This window comes from Odontesthes bonariensis, chromosome 23 (assembly GCF_027942865.1).
Source record: "Odontesthes bonariensis isolate fOdoBon6 chromosome 23, fOdoBon6.hap1, whole genome shotgun sequence".
NCBI lineage: Eukaryota > Metazoa > Chordata > Actinopteri > Atheriniformes > Atherinopsidae > Odontesthes > Odontesthes bonariensis.
The window spans coordinates 9,687,725-9,706,657 of NC_134528.1; the positions used below are offsets into that span (position 1 = coordinate 9,687,725).

The window sequence follows — 18,933 nt, forward strand, 5'->3', positions numbered from 1 at the left end:
TGTTTGGTGGATCCTCTGATTACTTTCTTTTCCGGTTCCACAGCAGACAGCAGCAGACTTTTACAAAAAAAAAAACAACTTTAAAATTTACTTTTAAAATTGATTAAAAAAACTTTTTCATCCATCCATCCATCCATCCATTATCTTTTGCTGGTCCGGGGATCGGGTCGCGGGGGCAGCAGCTTGAGCAAAGAGACCCAGACGTCCCTGTCCCCGGCCACTTCCTCCAGCTCTTCTGGGGGGACCCCGAGGCGTTCCCAGGCCAGCCGAGATACATAGTCTCTCCAACGTGTCCTGGGTCTTCCCCGGGACCTCCTCCCAGTGGGACGGGCCCGGAACACCTCACCAGGGAGGCGTCCAGGAGGCATTCTCACCAGATGCCCGAGCCACCTCATCTGACTCCTCTCGATGCGGAGGAGCAGCGGTTCTACTCCGAGCCCCTCCCGGATGACCGAGCTTCTCACCCTATCTCTAAGGGAGAGCCCAGACACCCTGCGGAGGAAACTTATTTCGGCCGCTTGCATTCGCGATCTCGTTCTTTCGGTCACTACCCACAGCTCGTGACCATAGGTGAGGGTAGGAACATAGATTGACCGGTAAATCGAGAGCTTCGCCTTCTGGCTCAGCTCCTTCTTCACCACGACGGGCCGGTGCAGAGCCCGCATCACTGCAGACGCCGCACCGATCCGTCTGTCAATCTCCTGCTCCATTCGTCCCTCACTCGTGAACAAGACCCCGAGATACTTGAACTCCTCCACTTGGGGAAGGATCTCGTTCCCGACCCGGAGAGAGCATTCCACCCTTTTCCGGCCGACTTTTTAATAAATTTTTGGATTTTGCGTACAAATGCGATTAATCGTGATTAATCAGGGAAATCATGTGATTAATTAGATTAAGAATTTTAATTGTTGCCCAGCCCTAGTAGAAACACGTGCAAACGGGCTTGCTTCTCACCTTCGCAGCATCCAGTTTCACCTTTGTTTGGCTAGAAATGTGGCCGTTCCCTCTCTACTTCGCTCAGTTTCTCTTGACGGGGGTTATTTTCTTTTCGTTATTTTAATCCCATGATTGTTGGTAAGTCAGCGTCTGATTCATTCTGTCTAATGAACCGGCACGGTTCACAGGACGTACCTGTTCCACATATCAGTCGCACCATTTCCACAATAACGCTTGGGTGACACTGAGTGAATCATCTCGCTCAGTCACATCAAAGGATCCCTTTGAAACTTCTCCGTGTCTCTCCACGCCTTCGCCCACGGTCATCTGTTTTCTTTGCTCTTTAGAACTGTGGTTTAAAAAAAGGTCGCAGGCAACAAGCCAATTCATTACACAGTCGAGAATCTCATCGACAACCTGCTGATCTCAGGGTGAGGTCTACAAAACCAGCCCTCACTAAAGTAATATCTGATGTTTTCAGACTTATTTGGGTTTCTGCAGGTCCGAACGAGCAGTTCTGATGACGTGACCTTAGATATTTGTCAGTATTTTCAGAGAATTGAGGGAATTAACTTTAATTTGTCACTCACATCCTTCCAACCCTTGAATATTAGAGGTTACAATTAAAGCTGCAGTCTGCAACTCTTTTTCAAGCATAATGCCTGGAACTGTCCGGGGATTCTGAAAGTAGTACATTAAATACCCCAATACAAAAAAAATGAGTTCTCTAGGTCCCCTATATGTCCCGCTAGGTCCCTCCAAAGCCAGCAGGTCTGTTTACAAAATTGCAGACCGGACCGGTAAAAGGTAACCAATCAGGTTAGGAGCTGGGCTCTGCTGCCTGTCAATCACCGATTGTGCACGCGCGATACAAGGTAGGCTCGTCCCCACGCTTATTTATCTAGACTATTGAACTTCATTACGGGCTGGTCTACTTACTGTGTCTTCCATGATCGCAAATGACAGGTGAGTTGATGAATGAGGAGCCGTGTACGTGAATCTGGCGTGCACGTAGACGTGCACGAGTTCTCATGTGTTTTGATGGGGCGGGACAGGAAGTTGAATAACTTTTTATTTTTCGGTTAAAAAATAAGCATTTCTTGCATTTTGCGACTACGGAGGTCACCGTTTTCAACTTCAAGCGTTCTGATAGATCATGTAAACTCTTAAAATGCCAAAAATTAGGACTTTACGTATAACAACAACAAATCCTGCAGACTGCAGCTTTAAGTGATGAAATAGAGAAGAGGATCGACCCCACACTGTTACATTTTGTATTTGCCGGTTAAAACCTGTTCATATTGCCTTTGGTATTGGGGAAATATAAAAACATTTAATTTGTTTTATTCAGTGATGACATCAGGATAACATCAATGTTTAAAAAAACAGATTGAAGCTGCGAGGAAATTTGAAATGATTTTATTTGAAATAAAAACAAAACCTTTTGACTATAAAACTGAGCAACGATTGCTGATTATCAAAAGTTTTATTCATAAAATCAAACCTTCTTAAAGCCCTTTTTCAGTGTTTTATACAGAAAGTTGACTTAAATGGCACTCAAAATTCATATTTACTTATTTTTTAAGTAATTATATAATACTTTTTAAGTTTTATTTGATTGTTTGAGCATTAATGTATTAAAAGTCATGCAAACTTGGCTCTAATCACCATCTTATTTGCTGTGTTTGAGTTGCAGCGCAGATAGAAGCTGTGAGGAAACACAAAAAGCAGGTGTTTTTTTCAGTTTATGGTGCTATTTTAACCTCTTTTGCTGTTGTAACATTTGTAATTTCTCCTTAAAGAACTAAGTCTATGGCTTAGTCTTTCAATTTGAAATAAAAACAAAAACCTTTGACTGTAAAACTGAGCAACGATTGCTGATTATCAAAAGTTTTATTCTTTAAATCAAGCCTTTTTCTGTTTTATACAGAAAGTTGACTTAAATGGTACTCAAAATTCATATTTACTTATTTTTTAAGTAATTATATAATCATTTTTAAATTTTATATGATTGTTTGAGCATTAATGTGTTAAAAGTCGTGCCTGGCTCTGATCACCATCTTATTTGCTGTGTTTGAGTTGCAGCGCAGACAGAAGCTGTGAGGAAACACAAAAAGCAGGTGCCGTAATTACCATTTTTTTCAGTTTATTGTGCTATTTTTTACCTCTTTTGCTGTTGTAACATTTGTAATTTCTCCTTGAAGGCCTGTCTGTGGCTTAGTCTTTCAATTTGAAATAAAAACAAAAACCTTTGAGTGTAAAACCGAGGAATGATTGCTGATTATCAAAAGTTTTATTCATTAAATCAAACCTTTTTCTGTGTTTTACACAGAAAGTTGACCTAAATGGTACTCAAAATTCACATTTACTTATTTTTTAAGTAATTATATAATCATTTTTAAGTATTAATTTACTTGGGTTATATGATTGTTTGAGCACTAATGTGTTAAAACTCGTGCCTGGCCCAAACTTGCCTCTAATCACCATCTTATTTGCTGTGTTTGAGTTGCAGCGCAGTGATGATGGTAAATGAGGACATCAGAGGCAGAAGATGTTCCGCACTGCACGTCAGAGCGTCCCCAGCGCGTGTGTGTGCGCGCGGTGTGTGCTTTGCAGTGGAGGTCCTGTAGAGAGCGGTAGATAGTTTTAATAAGTGGTTGCACAGACCCAGCACTCCTCTTACTGTACTGTACACAAGCGGAGGGAGGAGCGACCGTGTAGTATTTCTTTTTTGGTTCTTTTCCCCCCTCCGTCGCTGCAGCTCATCCAAACGCTACTGGAAGACAACAAAAGAGGACACAAACTACTCGTTTTCACCTCGAAAGCTTCGCGGAAAAGGAGGACGGAGACTCGCGCGAGGCGGGAGGGAGATCATTCATTTTGACGGCACGAGGCGCAGCAGCCAGGCGGACGACTGGGCTCCGGAGTGCGGGGGGACGCTGCCAAGGAACCCGGCTGACTTTCCCCCTCCCGCTCCCCCCATCCCTGTGCCTCCACTTCTGCTCGTGCTCTAATTTTTTTCTGGTGTCCACGCCGCGCGGGGGTTACCCAAAGGTAAGTGTTATCAAAGGTTGCGGGAGTCCGACGGCCACAGCGTGGCGTGCAGGCAGTGTGGCGGCGCTAGCTGCAGCAGCCCGGGCCGGTTTGACAGATAAGCAGCCCGGGCTGAGCACCAGGGGCCAGTTTCTGTGCTGCAGCGGTTGTATTCACGCTTCCCCCTGCGTTCAGCATTCAGGGCCCCGGACTTGGGATTTTTTAACGCCTGCTTGCTCTCTGGCGCGCGCGTGGTCCAATCACGCACGCACGCGCGCGCGCACGCACTTTTGGAGGCAGATAAACTAATCTGCCTCCACTTAAACTTACAAAAAAAAAAAAAAAAAAAAAAGGCGCCTGCAAGAAAGTCCCTCTCTCAAAGGAGCATTGTGGTCGTTTTCCACCTGAGTTATTTTCAAACTTTCTCTCAGCTGCTGCAGAAGTCATTTTAACGCTTATATTTCACTTTTAATGTCAGAATTCCTGAATTTACAACCGCGCACGAGGTCAAAATGACATGCTGCAACTTTAAATCAGGTTCCATGTGTCCACTGGGTCGTTATAACTCATGCATCTCTGAATTTGTGTTGGATGTCGGTGGTTGCATAATGGACTTTGGTGAGGAGTGTTTTGTGACTCTGCACAATCGGATCCGGTTTGGTTGATGCCCATAACAACCTCCAACTCCTCTGGTCTGTTGGCTCTGTCTCAAAGCTGTCAGGCTTGGGTGGTAAAACTGCCACGAATGCTTTGAGTCAGATTTTAAAAACTCTTCACGAGATCCTTTTACAGTTTTTGTGGAAAATGGAGTACTTGTTTTGCTCTTGATATTGATGCCCAGGGAGGCTAAATGCTCCCCAGAAGCTCTGCAGAACCGGCGCTGACATGTTATCATTCGATCTGCCCCATGTGAGAATCCCTCGTGAAAATAATCTTGCAGCGTGATTACAGATCATGGAATATTAGGCGATGGTTTGCTTCGCAGCTTTTGCAGCTGTTGGCGTTTGAAGGTCTTCATTACACACATTACAGGCGCTGTAATAATTAAATCACTCGTTGGAACCACTCCGCTCAGATGCTGGCTCTTTTCTTAGAGGCGATCTGGGAGCCGCGGGCCCCTGCAGTTAGATCCATCAAGCTCGCACCTCCTCCTGCACACCGACGCATGTTTCCCACAGCCGAGTGTGCACATGTCCCCGTCAACATGATAACCAATTTAGATTAAATGTCGTTGCATGCATGTGAAAGGTCTCACTTTGACAGTAAGTAGCGTGTCAGCTGAGGACAGAACGTCTTCCCTAAAGGCTTTTATGGGGCTCATTGTTGGTTAATGTGTGAAGTTACTTTTGAATAGTTTTCACTGAGGTAGAACAGACCTCAACAGTGCAAGTGCTCCCCAGTGTGATTATTAGCAAAAGAGAAATGTGTCATTTAAGTGCGGCCAGTGAATCGTGTTTCCTCAAAGCCGCTCGGTTGAGTCTTCCAGCGAGTTTAGCCGTTGTTTTCCTCACATCGTAATTCTTCCCTCCTTTTTACTGTAAACATTTTTCCGAGCGCGGAGGGAAAACAGAAGGGAGATTCTGGCTGCTCTCTGAACTGAGTGATGTAACGGGGTTGGATGAGCAAAAACAAGGACAGCTGATGTGACATCCTCTTCCCTTCCCTTTCCTCGTGGCTGGTTCCTTCGGGGAGCTCGGGGTGACCTCTTTCCCTCTCTCCCAGCAGCTTGCACCCCCGTTGGGCCTCTCTTCTTCCTGGCTTCCTCGCTCTTTCTTCTCCTCCTCGCCCCCCCCCCGTCATCATCTGCTCCCATGGAAGGGCAGCGGCGCTGGATGCTAAGGAACACAGAGCGTCCTCTTATGTAACCCTCGGCGTGCAGCTGACGTCCTGCTCTGTATCGGGATGATGTCAGAGCTGTCTGGAGAGGCAGAGGGCATGCTGGGTAGGCCAGAGTGTCAGCAGCTATTCCTGAACTGAGCATAGTGAACAGGATGAGCCCTCGGCTTTATTTCCTCCTTTATTTTTGTGTCTCTTCGTGGACTTTTGGATCTAAAACGGCAGGTGATGAAGATGCGGCTGGATTAGGTGCTTGTTTTGGTTTGGTTCCTCCTCTTGAGGAACGCCGCCGACATGGCTCTAATTATCCTGCAGGAGCAGCCACGTGTTTGGCCCATATGTCAAGCTCAATATCCTAAGACCTCGCTGCTGTGATATAGATTCAGTTGGCGCTCACAAACATATTTATGGGAGCTGGCAGGAGGCCGTGTTTGCTGCTTATTAGCGGAGGTTAGCGTGACTTTTTTACCCTTTTTCTCCAGGAATGTGGATCGCAGTCTAAAGTGGGAGGAGGACATGCCCGCTCGTTCCTTGTCCCCTTCGCTTTCCTCTGCGCTCTTCTCTGTGATGTCAGTTGACATGTCTCTTGTGTAAAGGTTGAGCCTCGGGCGCATTCCCATGTTGTCTGAGTGTTTGTCTGGGACTACTGAGATCATAGCTCCCACATGCTGTGGACTCGCATGCTTGGTCAGCCAGGGCAAAAGCTGCCAACCCGGACATGTCATCCGATTATCTGGGGTTTCCGCGCTGCCACTGGCCCAATGGATGATACGGCACCTATCAACACGATTGCATCTTTGGACATCACGTATTTAGGTGCATCGTATTAGCAAAGGCGTCATCATTAAGCGTCGCATGTTTAGAATCTAAAATGCCAAAACGTCATATTTAGGGCTGGGCAACGATTAAAATGTTTAATCTAATTAATCGCATGATTTCCCTGATTAATCACGATTAATCGCATTTGTACGCAAAATCCAAAAATGAATTCAAAAGTAGTGTATAGCTTTTAGCATTTAGCTTTATTTTAAATGTGCTGCCATATGAATGAAAGTGCCATAACATTTGTTGTGCAAACACACTTTTAACATCAGCATCTTTCTGTAGTTTTTATGTAGAAGCCTCGCTCCACTGTCTGTTTCCTTGAATGACTTGCTGCTATCAGTTGTGTGTTTTGCCTTTAAGTGATATTTTAGACTGGAACTACTACGCTGAGAAGACAATTCAACTTGGCAGTGTTTACAGATGACTTTGGTTCTGTCGACTCCGCCGTCTGGAAGAACTTTAAAATGAAAATGGCCGAGTAAAAGTTCCGTACCCTTCTCCATGTTTGGTGGATCCGCCGATTACTTTCTTTTCCGGTTCCACAGCAGACAGCAACAGACTTTTACAAAATAAAAGCCTGTGAGCAACAGATTTTTACAAAATAAAAGCCTGTGAGCAACAGATTTTTACAAAATAAAAGCCTGTGAGCAACAGGGGTGGTCCATGGCGTAGTGGGTTGAGCAGGCGCCCCATGTACAAGAGGCTATAGTCAGCTGGCCCCGGTTCGAGCCCCGCATCGGACGGCCCTGTGCTGCGTGTCGTTCCCCCTCTCTCTGCCCCCCTGCTTCCTGTCTCTCTGAACTTTCCTATCCATTAAAGGCACAAAAGCCCCCCAAAATGTTTGTTTTTAAATAAAAAACGCATTAATGCACGTTAAAATATTTATCGGCGTTAAATGATTAATACGTTAACGCGATAATAACGAGTTAACTTGCCCAGTCCTAGTCATATTATAAATAAAGATGGACCAATTCCAGTCTTATCCAACTCCAATCTTGTTCTTTCTTTTGAACTTTCATAGACGGTAGACAGAATAGTGTCAGTCATTTTGTTGTAATTGTAACTGAATTGTGATAAATAATAGACCACTGACTATGATAAGTTTACATGCTCAGCAGCCCAGTTGGAGGGAAATCACGATGGCCTTCGAACGATGTTGGTTCACAGCTTCCGTGTGCACGTTGCTTATTTTTGCTTGACCTAAAACCAAAGATTAACAGCAAGTTTTGCACCTTCTGTCATAGATTCTGTTGAATCCACAACAACAAAGTAGAAATTGGTTTTTAAATGGAAAAATAAAGAGCTGGAATGTCCTTTTTTTTTTTTTTTTTTACAGGACTTAGTAGTTTGTAGAACACTTTAAACCACAGCGACAGCCTCAAGAATGAGCCTACATTCCCTGATTCAAGCTCAAACAGGTTGGATGGATTTTTATGCATCCATCTCTTTCTCTATCTTCCTAGTCTACTGCTAGAATGGGTCCAACGCTTTCAGTCAGGCACAGGTGGGCTTCTGTCGAGCTGTGGAAGTATCTCAGAGACCACTGACAGAAGTAGAGCTCAAATAACGAACCCTGTTGGGTTATTAAGTGAAATCTATCGAGGTAAAACCATTATAAAAGTACAACAATAGACTAGGGCTGGGCGATTTTTATTTATTTAATTTTTAAATTAAAGTTAATTAAAGTTAATATTAAACAGCAATTTTATTTTCTTATGGTTTTTGAAATGGCTGAACCGAAAAATCGAGATTTAAAAACATTTCTAGACTCTGCAGATTTGTTTTGCTTTAAGGGACTGCGTAGTAAAAAACGGGTTCATTAAGATGCTGCAAACGATAGACCCGAAGTATCAACTGCCCAGCCGCAAGCATTTCGCCACAGTTGCATTGCCCAATTTATTGCCCATTGCCCAGTTTTTTTATTCTTGAACTGATTTGTTCACATAGGCCTAGACTACTTGGTAATTCTCACTTGTGTCAATAAAAAAAAATATGTATTTAACTTTTGCCTTGGTCTGGTTTGTTTAGAGAAAAACAGAAAAAATCAGAAAAAAATCGAGGTTTAAATCGAAAATCGTCCATTAGTTAGAAAAAAAATCGAGGTTTAAATCGAAAATCGTCCATTAGTTAGAAAAAAAAATCGAGGTTTAAATCGAAAATCGTCCATTAGTTAGAAAAAAAAATCGAGATTTTACTTTTAGGCCAAATCGCCCAGCCCTACAATAGACAAATATTAATGGAAAGTGTTGTGCATCCTTTGAAGGAACCTCCATTTGGAACACAGAGTAATGGCTCCCGACGAGTCGAGAAGAAAGAGGCTCGCCCTCTTGTGTGATGTCGTTGCTTGTTTGTTGCATCCAGAGGCCAACGAAGCCCCACCGCTGATAAGCATGCATCCATGGTGAACGTGATAAGAGATTGTCAGTGGGCCCTGCACCAGTCTTCCCACAGACTACTGTGGGGGGTCCTGCTGACTTTGAGATAATGTAACATCCTTCCCTCTCGCACACAAACACAGATGCAGATGCCTCACATCAGATGTCAGACAGGAAGCATGTTTTTTTTTTCTGGCCCCTCCCTTTTGTCTTCTGATAGTAGGTTAGGTTTCATTTCAATCTTTAGGTGTTTCTCTTCGTCTTGTTTCTGTTGAGGAGTGGTTTTCGTGCAGGTGGTTTGCAGAGGCCTCCCCTTATCTTTTGTGCAACTCAACCGTTGTTACTCTATGCAAGCTTCCTAACTACTGGGGGAAAGAGTCACTTGTAAAAGAGTGTTTTGCACAGCCGCTTTTCCCTTTTATTAACACCAGCATGCTCGGTTCTGCTGGGGTACAACTGGGGCCATTCACAACTGGCTCTTCATCAACGGGAATACTTGGCACTGAGAGCTGTTGGGTTTCTTTTTGCCAGGGTGAAGCAGAGCACTTTACGAGGTAGGTCTCCATCTGACAGTTGTTGGCGCTGGACTTCTTTCGCTCCCTTTCTGTTCGAGCCACCTCAATTCATGCAGTAGAGCAGAAATGAAGTCGGCGCTTATTTGGAGATATTTAGAACGGCTCACTCCCGGGACTGTTAAGTGGCTACTTTTTGTACTCTCGTAAACACAGAGGGGGGGCTTCAGTGTGGATGTTGTATTAAACTGGTAATAGCGGTGTCGTTATCCCTGCCCCGGGGCCAGGATATAATCAGCTGATAGTCAGAGTTCCTGTGAAGAATTAATGTGTGCGAGCCCAGCATGAATAGTTTTGCTCAATGCAAAACTCTCGTGGTGAAATATTTCAAACCTGTGAAAATGGGAGTTTCTGTGGACCAAGTACAAGAGGGAAAGATAAAAGCGCTGCTGAAATATGACCTCGTTTCCTGTCTCGACAGCTTTGCCAGTTTTGATTTGGCTTTGATGGACAGCTTCAAAAAGCCAAAAAAAACCAACTTAACGAGGCTTTGGTCTGCAGATAATCGTTGTCACATTTAGTAACAAATGGAAAAACGTATGAGTAAACTCCACTGAGCTGGAAACTGACGTTTGCTTTGAACTCTGCTGGACCCAGGGAGTCCGTTGCTTCTCAGTTTAAAGAATTGGACATGTGATATGAGCATTACATCCATTTCCCTGTGCTGTTTATCTATTAGCATTACAGAAAAACTAGCATGCCCACAGAGCTAATAGCATGCTAGTTTTTATGTAATGCTAATAGATAAACAGCAACGTAAATATGAACGTGAAGAAAGAAGAAGGAATGACTCTAAAGCTGCTCCTGTGGAGGCGGTGTTATATGTTGAATGTTGTAACCTTATACATTAACATGGTCTTTAAAAGTCAGAAAATGGCTCAAAAGAATAGAAACTGCCTTCATTGTGGAATTTTTCCAGGCCTTAACAAATGATCTGCTGCCGTAATTAATAAATGCGAGCAAAGAGATGCTTATTAGACCGTATTATTAGATATTTGGCCGAGACCCAAGTCGTGCTGTGGCTGCTCAGCTCCTCCCAACAGTTACTGTAAATCAGTCGGCATTTCATTACAGCGGTAAAAAAGGAAAAGACTGCAGCGTAACTTGACTGTTTAATGCGGTTGTGTTGCTGCTGTTCAGCTGCAGAATAGGTCTTAACCCGGATTACCCTTTTTGGAAACAGGATTCTGTTTCTCTCTAAAGCTGGTCCTACTTGAATTCTTCTCATACCCCAGAATTAGAAGCTGAATAAATCGCCTATAGGGAAGAAAAGCAGTTTTTATTGTTCCCTGTTTTGTAATCCGTCACACTTGAGGAAACTTGAATGGACTCATTTCGACGCCTGATGGTTTGGAAAGCCTTGAAACTCCACCTCTCGTTCATTGTATTTTTATTTTCTTTTAATATTAGGATTAGGTTTAAGGCCAACTCCTGTGCCAGACACCTACAGCACTTGTGCAGCGTGTAGTAACCACATTTACAAGACCAAAATGGAGGCTATTATACTCGGATTATACTCGCTTCATTGGTCATTACGATGTGACATCAATACAATGCTGTGACCATTTTAACCACTCGCTGCAGTTTTCTTTCTGAACAGTGAGAAAAGGGCGCCATGACACAGCGGAAGTGTCTTTAGAAGAGGTCGTACAGGAATAAAATGAATGTATTAAACCATAAGCCAAACATTATCAATCTCTTTTAGCTAACAGTTTTAGCAATTTATCCTTAGCTTACAAATTTGACTTAGCTTTTGGTTGCTAACTAGTTTTCACCGGTAACTATAAAGTACAAAAGTTTTCACATGATCAAATTACTCAAATTTAATGGCTACTACAGAGGTATTTTTATTTATTTTTTTAGGGTACAAGCTTCCCTGCCTGCATCACTGTAAGGTAACATCATACAAAAGGTTCGCTTGCTAAGTCAACACACCAAGGACGTTTTATAAGTGGCGATTGTCTGCAGATTTTACAGTTCTATCGTTTAACTTTTATAGCTTTTGCTCGGCTAACATCGTGTTTCTCAACCAGGCATAACAGTCTCAAACAGTAGCTCCATGTGGCTACTTTGGAATGGAAAACAGTAGCTAACAACAGTTAGCGTCACCTGCCAAAGCCAATGGTGTATCTTGCGATTTTAAAAAAGTAGTCCCAGTCAACTCAGAATCGAATGAGTTTGACCTTTGAACATACTCCAAGTCTCCACAAAGCTTCATCGAATTCAGTTCAGTGTGTTATCTTGTTAACAAACGGCTAAAATCGAATGCATAACGAATCAATACTGATGCTGTTCCTTAACCTCCTGTAGACAAACACGTATCCTGGTGAACTTATTGGCACACAGCTCATGTTCATGTGCGCAGAGCTGTTACATTTCACATATTTAAATGAAAGTTAACCGTATAAGATCATTTTTTAATTAACCTGATTAGATTGTTGGTTATAATATGGCATTATTAACGCATTAGACGGATAATAACTGCTTTAATTGAGTCGGGATTAGTTTGTTTAGTGGTTGCTCTTGCTGCACATCTCGCTCATCATTAACACCAACCTGCTTCTTCAGCTGGAGAATGCCCTAGTTTTTTGGCCACAAAGTCTGGTTTTTCGCTGTATCTGTCTGACTGGGGGGAAAGCGTGCAAGATATTTCCCTGGCTGAAGAACTAGACTTTGGTTTATGTTATGACTGTCAGTGAGGTCAAAGATCAGCTCAGAGTTTAGCTGGGCTCCTTTGAAGCGTGGCTGACGGTGACCTGCGCTCCACTGGGCCTCTGCGTTACTGCACACCAAGCGTTTTTCTGTTTGAGGAAACATTTCTCCGTGTGACATCATATTTCCAAACCCTCCTGATGAAGGCTTTCGCACCCTCGGTGGTTACTTCCCTTCTTCAGGTCGTTCTCAGTGAATTGAATTGGACAGGCAGTGAGACGTTGTTGCATCTCTTAATGAAATTACTGACGCCTTCGGACTCCGTGTGACCAGCAGGGTTCAGAGAATCTAGTCAGCGGGCTTGTGATTGAACAAACGGTGGCGGAAATTTGTCATTAAATCACCGGTGTGTGTGTGTGTGTGTGTGTGTGTGTGTGTGTGCGCGCGCGCTGCGGTTTGTGGTGAGGCTTGTTGGAAACAGGAAACACAAGTGAGTCAACCTTACAACAGTTTGTTGATGCTGTGAAGCTGAAACTGCCTGTGGTGAATCTTCCTTCATTTGTGAAGTGAATTTACCTGCAAACTCTTCTGAGACGTTTTTAGATTATCCTTATTTAAATTTACGGAAGCGTATTGCGTTCACTTAAAAAAAACAAACCAAAAAAAATCTTTTTTGGTTTGTTCGGGGTCATTTTTTCTGTTTTTCGGGGTAATTTTTCTAGGAAATATCAAGATACTTTGAAATCCCGCGAGATTATCCAGCCTGCAAGTGACTCCGGTGGAGCATGCCATAAATGTCCAGCTGATCCTGGAGGAACATTGCTATGTCTAGGAGATCTGAACGTGCTTTCCTTCTGAACAACCGCAAAGTCTTCAGGTGCCTGCGTAAAGTCGCCAAACTAATAGTTATTCCATCTACATGACTTAAAGACAGGACTATCTCCCAGTGTCTTAAACCCAGGTCACAATAAAACTTGATTAAACTAAACAAACCAGTCATGTTTGCTTCCATTAAATCGAGCCCTCATAAAGGAATGAATGCGTTGATTGTTGCTTTCTAAACTTAAAAAAAAAAATTACCACAAAAAACAGAAAAAATTACCCCGAAAAACAAACCAAAAAATAAATGAGACAGAAAAAAAATGTAGTTTTTTATTAATTTTTTAAAGTGAATTTAATACGCTTCCGTATAAATGAAGATGGATTAGTTTGCATCCACGCCTTTCAAAAACAGCGCTAAAGAGGCCTGATTTGCCTAAACAGTCTTACTTAAAAGGGGAGAGAAGTGCGGCAATTATGTAGGCTTAACTTGCTGATGCTCACTTTTCACATGGATTTAACCTTTTAAACTGTTAAAATACGCTCATGCCGAGCAGCCAATTCTTGCTACAACCCAAACTTTGGCTTTGATGCTCTCCTTTCTCATGCTAGATCACAAACTGAATGCCCAAAGATAACATTTCACAGAAAAACCGGTTCATTAATGAGATAATAATCAGCACGGATAATCTGATAATTAGCTCCTTTCTAAACTAGATGTTCAGATAATGTGGAATAAGAGGATTTAACGAGCCTCATTCTGGTAGAAAAAGGCAAGTTTATTGTCAGTGGTTATTCTCTTTATACTGGGGGCCACACTTGTTTTACTCATTGGAAGTCGTAACTCATTCTGATTCACGGGAGAAGTGTGTGTGTTTGAATTAATCATATAAAAGATGGATGAAACAGTTTTAACGCTCGCAGTCTGGCAGTGAAAAGCAATCAAACCTAAAAAGAATGAAACTGCACAGATGATTGTTTTTAAAGAGGCTTCCCATGCAAGCGGTTGTTTAGCTTATGAAAAATAATTTTCCATCTAAAAGAAATCATCAGGGTCAGTCGGCCTGCAGCCAATCACTTTGTTTGGGACACGTCCAGCGAAGGTTTGGTGTAAATCACAGATGACAGCAGCTGCTAAAATCCCAGAGACTGTGTTTTAATCCGTACCTGTTGCTGGCCAAGTTGAGGGAGAGCCACGCACTGGGAGGTCCAGAATGCAAAGTGTACGCCAAGCACCCCGAGGCGCTGGCGCACGGACGCGTAATGTGTGTGCATGAGTTTGTGCAAGAACTCTGAGACTTTTTGATCTGGCAGGGATGCACTTTTCTCATGTGAGTGGTCTCAACTGCAGCCAGTACTCCAGCGCTGGCATAAAGCAGACAATCCAGGTTCATTCAGTTTCTTCCCGCTGGTACCGAATATCACACCGACTCCTTTCTGGATATGTATGTGTTGGCATGTGGCAGAGTGCGTTTCGTGTATTAATAGGTGTAAGCACAGTGTATGTTGGCGCATGTGTGTGAGGTGCAAGGCTGCTTGTATGAGCTCCGTCTCCCAAGTGTTTGATGTCGGGAACAGAATTATGTTTCCCTGCGCATAGCTGGAGCAGGAAACTCAATATTCAAAGCGTGAGACGACCGCTGTGTGATCAGTGCGTGCTGCCGCCTCGGTGTAACTGTGGCCGGGCAACACTGGACACCGAGATGTGGCCGAGCTGCATGCAAGCGTTGCACACTTAGACTCAGTCAGTGGGTGTTTGTTTGGATGCACAAACTTCCCCTAAAAACCGAACAGTCAAATAAAGGCAGCTTCTCTTGTTAAGATCTTATCTACAGATTTCTACCCTTTCTACTGAAGTAAGAAGCAAAGGTATTTACTAGAGCTGGGCGAGTTAACGCGATAATAACGCGTTAACTCGGTAAGTATTTAATGCAGATAAATATTTTATCGCGCATAAATGCAGTTTATTTATTTTTTGGGGGGGGGGCTTTTGTGCCTTTTTAATGGATAGGACAGTTCAGAGAGACAGGAAGCAGGGGGCAGAGAGAGGGGGAACGACACGCAGCACAGGGCCGTCCAATGGGGGACTCGAACCCGGTTTTATTATTGTAAAAGTCTGTTGCTCACAGGCTTTTATTATTGTAAAAGTCTGTTGCTCACAGGCTTTTATTATTGTAAAAGTCTGTTGCTCACAGGCTTTTATTTTGTAAAAGTCTGTTCCTGTCTGCTGCGGAACCAGAAAAGAAAGTAATCGGCGGATCCACCAAACATGGAGAAGGGTACGGAACTTTTACTCGGCCGTTTTCATTTTAAAGTTCTTCCAGACGGCGGAGTCGACAGAACCAAAGTCATCTGTAAACACTGCCAAGTTGAATTGTCTTCTCAGCGTAGTAGTTCCAGTCTAAAATATCACTTAAAGGCAAAACACACAACTGATAGCAGCAAGTCATTCAAGGAAACAGACAGTGGAGCGAGGCTTCTACATAAAAACTACAGAAAGATGCTGATGTTAAAAGTGTGTTTGCACAACAAATGTTATGGCGCTTTCATTCATATGGCAGCACATTTAAAATAAAGCTAAATGCTAAAAGCTATACACTACTTTTGAATTTGTTTTTGGCTTTTGCGTACAAATGCGATTAATCGTGATTAATCAGGGAAATCATGCGATTTATTAAGATTAAACATTTTAATCGCTGCCCAGCCCTAGTTTTTACACTTTTTCCAAGCTGCCTGCTCCCTGCGTCTCCAGCCCGTGTTTAACGCTGTTCCCAACAGTGATAGTTTGGCTTGGTCCGGGCCGTGATGAATCCAAGATGAGCAAAAAGCTGCCAACGGTCCTGTTTGATTGGAACAACTTCTTACCAGAGGCGAATTTCATGTTGCACAGCATTGAGATCACACTTATATAACATGATTATTCAGTGCGTCATCGAATAAGAAAGATGGATCTGAACAACAATAAGACGGGACATCAGGTTTGGAACGTGGCCTAGGCTTAAAAAGTCGAGACTGTGTGGACCAGTGGATTTGACATGTTTAGATTTAGGCATTAAAAAGCACTTTGTCACAAGAGACGGTCAGACTTAATGTTGCTTTCATGGCTGTTTCACGCTTTAAATGGAATGAATTAATTTAGCTCAATGCTGAGCAGCTCGTCTGTAACATTTTTGGAGCACACAGAGATTCATATCTCAGGGTGTGAAAACGAACTGTCAGAATAACGGCCCGCGGGGCTGTCACAGAGGATTTGGCTGGACGGCGGCCCAGGGTGGTGGACGACACTGAGACCTTGGCGGGGTTCTGAGAACAGGCTCCTAATGGCGCTTGTGTTCTCTCAGTCGCGTCCCTGACCCTTGTCCAGGTTGGCCGAGCGCCAGCCGATCCCCACAGCGATCTCTCCCTACTTTCACATCTGTAGTCCTCCTCTGTGCCAAACCCCGCTGACCCCGCTGACCTTCTGCTCGTCACAAACGGATGACGGCACGGCGAGGATAGACAGCACACCGATTCTGCCGCAGCCATGTGAAAATGCATTGTTTACAGTCCACCACTTCCACTTGTAATTCATGTCTGCAGGTATTTGTGTCGGCAGACTAATCTGACACACGGGGGGGGGATTAGCAGACGGAAACCAGCCCCTGATCCTCTGTGTCGTTTGCCTGCTGGAGACCTTTCCCCCCGTTTTTCCACGGGTTGTCACCTGAGCTCGTAGCTCTGCCACTTTAAAACAATTCTCTGAGCAGCACATTAAAGGATCATAGCGGCTGTTTTACTCGTATTTAGGTCTGCGTTTCTGAGGTTTCATTGGTCTCCTTTATTTTTGCATCGTATGTATTTGTGTTTTGAATCGGTGTTACCTGTTGGTTCCAGTGAATGTCGAACTTTGCCATGAAATTGGACCTCTTTCTCATTAGTTTAGTTTAGTTTAGTTTATTCCAAGCAAAAATAATATACAGAACAAGCGTCTAAGTACATTACAATTTTTGTACAATACACAAACTGAACTTATTCGTAGTATTTTAGAAGTACATTTATACAACTTAGATTGAAATAAGCTTGGAAAGGAGTGGGACGAAGACAAGCTTATAGATTCCCACCCCCATTCAGTTCTTAATAAATAATAAGGCTCATTCACTCCGCTTGTTTTCAGCAGATAGTAATTCGGTGCACAGGTGGCTGACGGAGCAAAAGCTCAAAGTTTTGACCCCCCCCATTGAGGAGATGAGCTGGTTCTGCAGAACGATCTGATGACTGTGGCAGAATGAAAGCGATATTAGCCCTAACCCATCTCTGGCTCCTCAAATCATAAACAATAGATGCCAATTTAAAGCAGTTTGGGGAGCTCAGGCCTTTTGGTGAACTGCCCCTTTAAAACGAACTTGCAGTGATTAACCCTGCGTTCAGGCAAATCTGATTAGTTTGCTAAATCTGATGGTTGGGACAGGCTATTGGTACAGTTTAATGCAGGTAATTAGGTCAGATTTCCATGCCTGGACGACGGCTGTCGCCTGTTCTTCAAAGTTTGTACTTCAGTTCGATCGAGGAGACACTCTGAATGTCAGTAAGGCGTATTAAATGGAAGAATTAGAGCCTGTCATGGCCTTGGACCGTGGGCTGGCAACCTGTTCAAATCACATTTACCCTTTTGCTGTGAAAATGGAGGAAATTATTGAGCCAAGAAAATCCTGACATTAAATAATCTTAGAAGCTGTGATTAGGAGTTTTTCGTATTCAAGCCTCCAGGATAGGAATCGCACATCTAACCATGTCGGAATGAAAGAAAATCAGCTTTCTTGTGTTGTTGTTGTCGGTCAAACTGCCTCAAATCAGTTAAGATGCATATAAAAACCTGCAGAGACGATATAGAAATAATAATTATTGTAATAAGGTAAACAATTCATAAGATGCATGTAAAAACAAATTTAAAAATTTAAAAATTCTCTCATGAAATGAAACCGAATTACATTAAAATATAGGTTAAAGGAATCCAGAGCCTCTACATATTCATTGTTTATTATTTTTTATTGTTTGTTTGCACTTTAATAAAACATTACAAACAAGAGTGTATCACATAAAAGAAAGAAATAGAATAAAATAAATAAACATATATATATATATACAATAGATAATAAATGATAAGCTGCAATGTTTGTTTGTTTGTTTTGTTTATTTTGTTAAACAGTGTCATACACCAAAAAGATACCCAGCCCGCATGGGCTTACAAGACACACCATAAGTAATAAAAAGCAATAGTCAAAAGAACATCTCCATATTTGCTAATCCAACATATACGGTCCTCAGTAGACAACAACCCCACTCAAACATAAAGCGCGCCCCTGCGCTGTTGGTAAGCTTCCAACATATATTGGGCTAAATAAAACACTTTTTCGCTAAACAAATAAGTAAGTCTGCACTCATCGGACATAGAAAACAAATCATGACATTCCAAGGTCAATTTAAGGAAGAGCTTAAGTCTAAATACATGGTAAAAAGGTCAGTAAAACACAAAATGTATCTCATTTTCCACCTCATTTAAGTCACACAGGTGACACTTTCTGTTCCTATAGAACCCAGAACAGACCCAGCCTTGGAGAAGGAGCTAAAATGGTTCCAGGAACTGTGGGCCCCTTCCTGAAAGGGTTATAGGAACTGCCAAAGGTTCCTACAGTGGGAATGTGGCTTATATCACCGTCATGCAGACCATGAACACGGTGGCCTCCCCGTTCTCCATGTTAGCTTCTTGGTGGTGTTTTTTTCTTCTCTCCTTACTTTTCACGGGCTTTGTTTTCTGTTTTGTTGTTGAATGTGGCGCTAAAGTAACACGTTGCTTTCGCAGACGGCTGAGTCGCATCAGTCCCGACTCATGTGCGAATGCAAACTGA

General features: G+C 43.0%; 1 protein-coding gene across 3 annotated transcripts in view; it reads left to right on the forward strand.

Moving 5' to 3' along the window:
- Window positions 1–3,623: 3,623 nt before the first annotated feature.
- The window catches only part of LOC142374372 (thyroid hormone receptor alpha-B), a 170,104-nt gene continuing 154,794 nt past the window's right edge, over window positions 3,624–18,933 (forward strand). For 2 of the 3 annotated variants that reach the window (XM_075458022.1, XM_075458019.1), the window contains exon 1: window positions 3,624–3,990. The gene's annotated coding sequence lies outside the window, so the exon portion shown is untranslated. Of the gene's footprint in view, window positions 3,991–9,257; window positions 9,560–18,933 lie in introns of those variants that run through there. The other variant, XM_075458020.1, reaches the window with a different exon arrangement.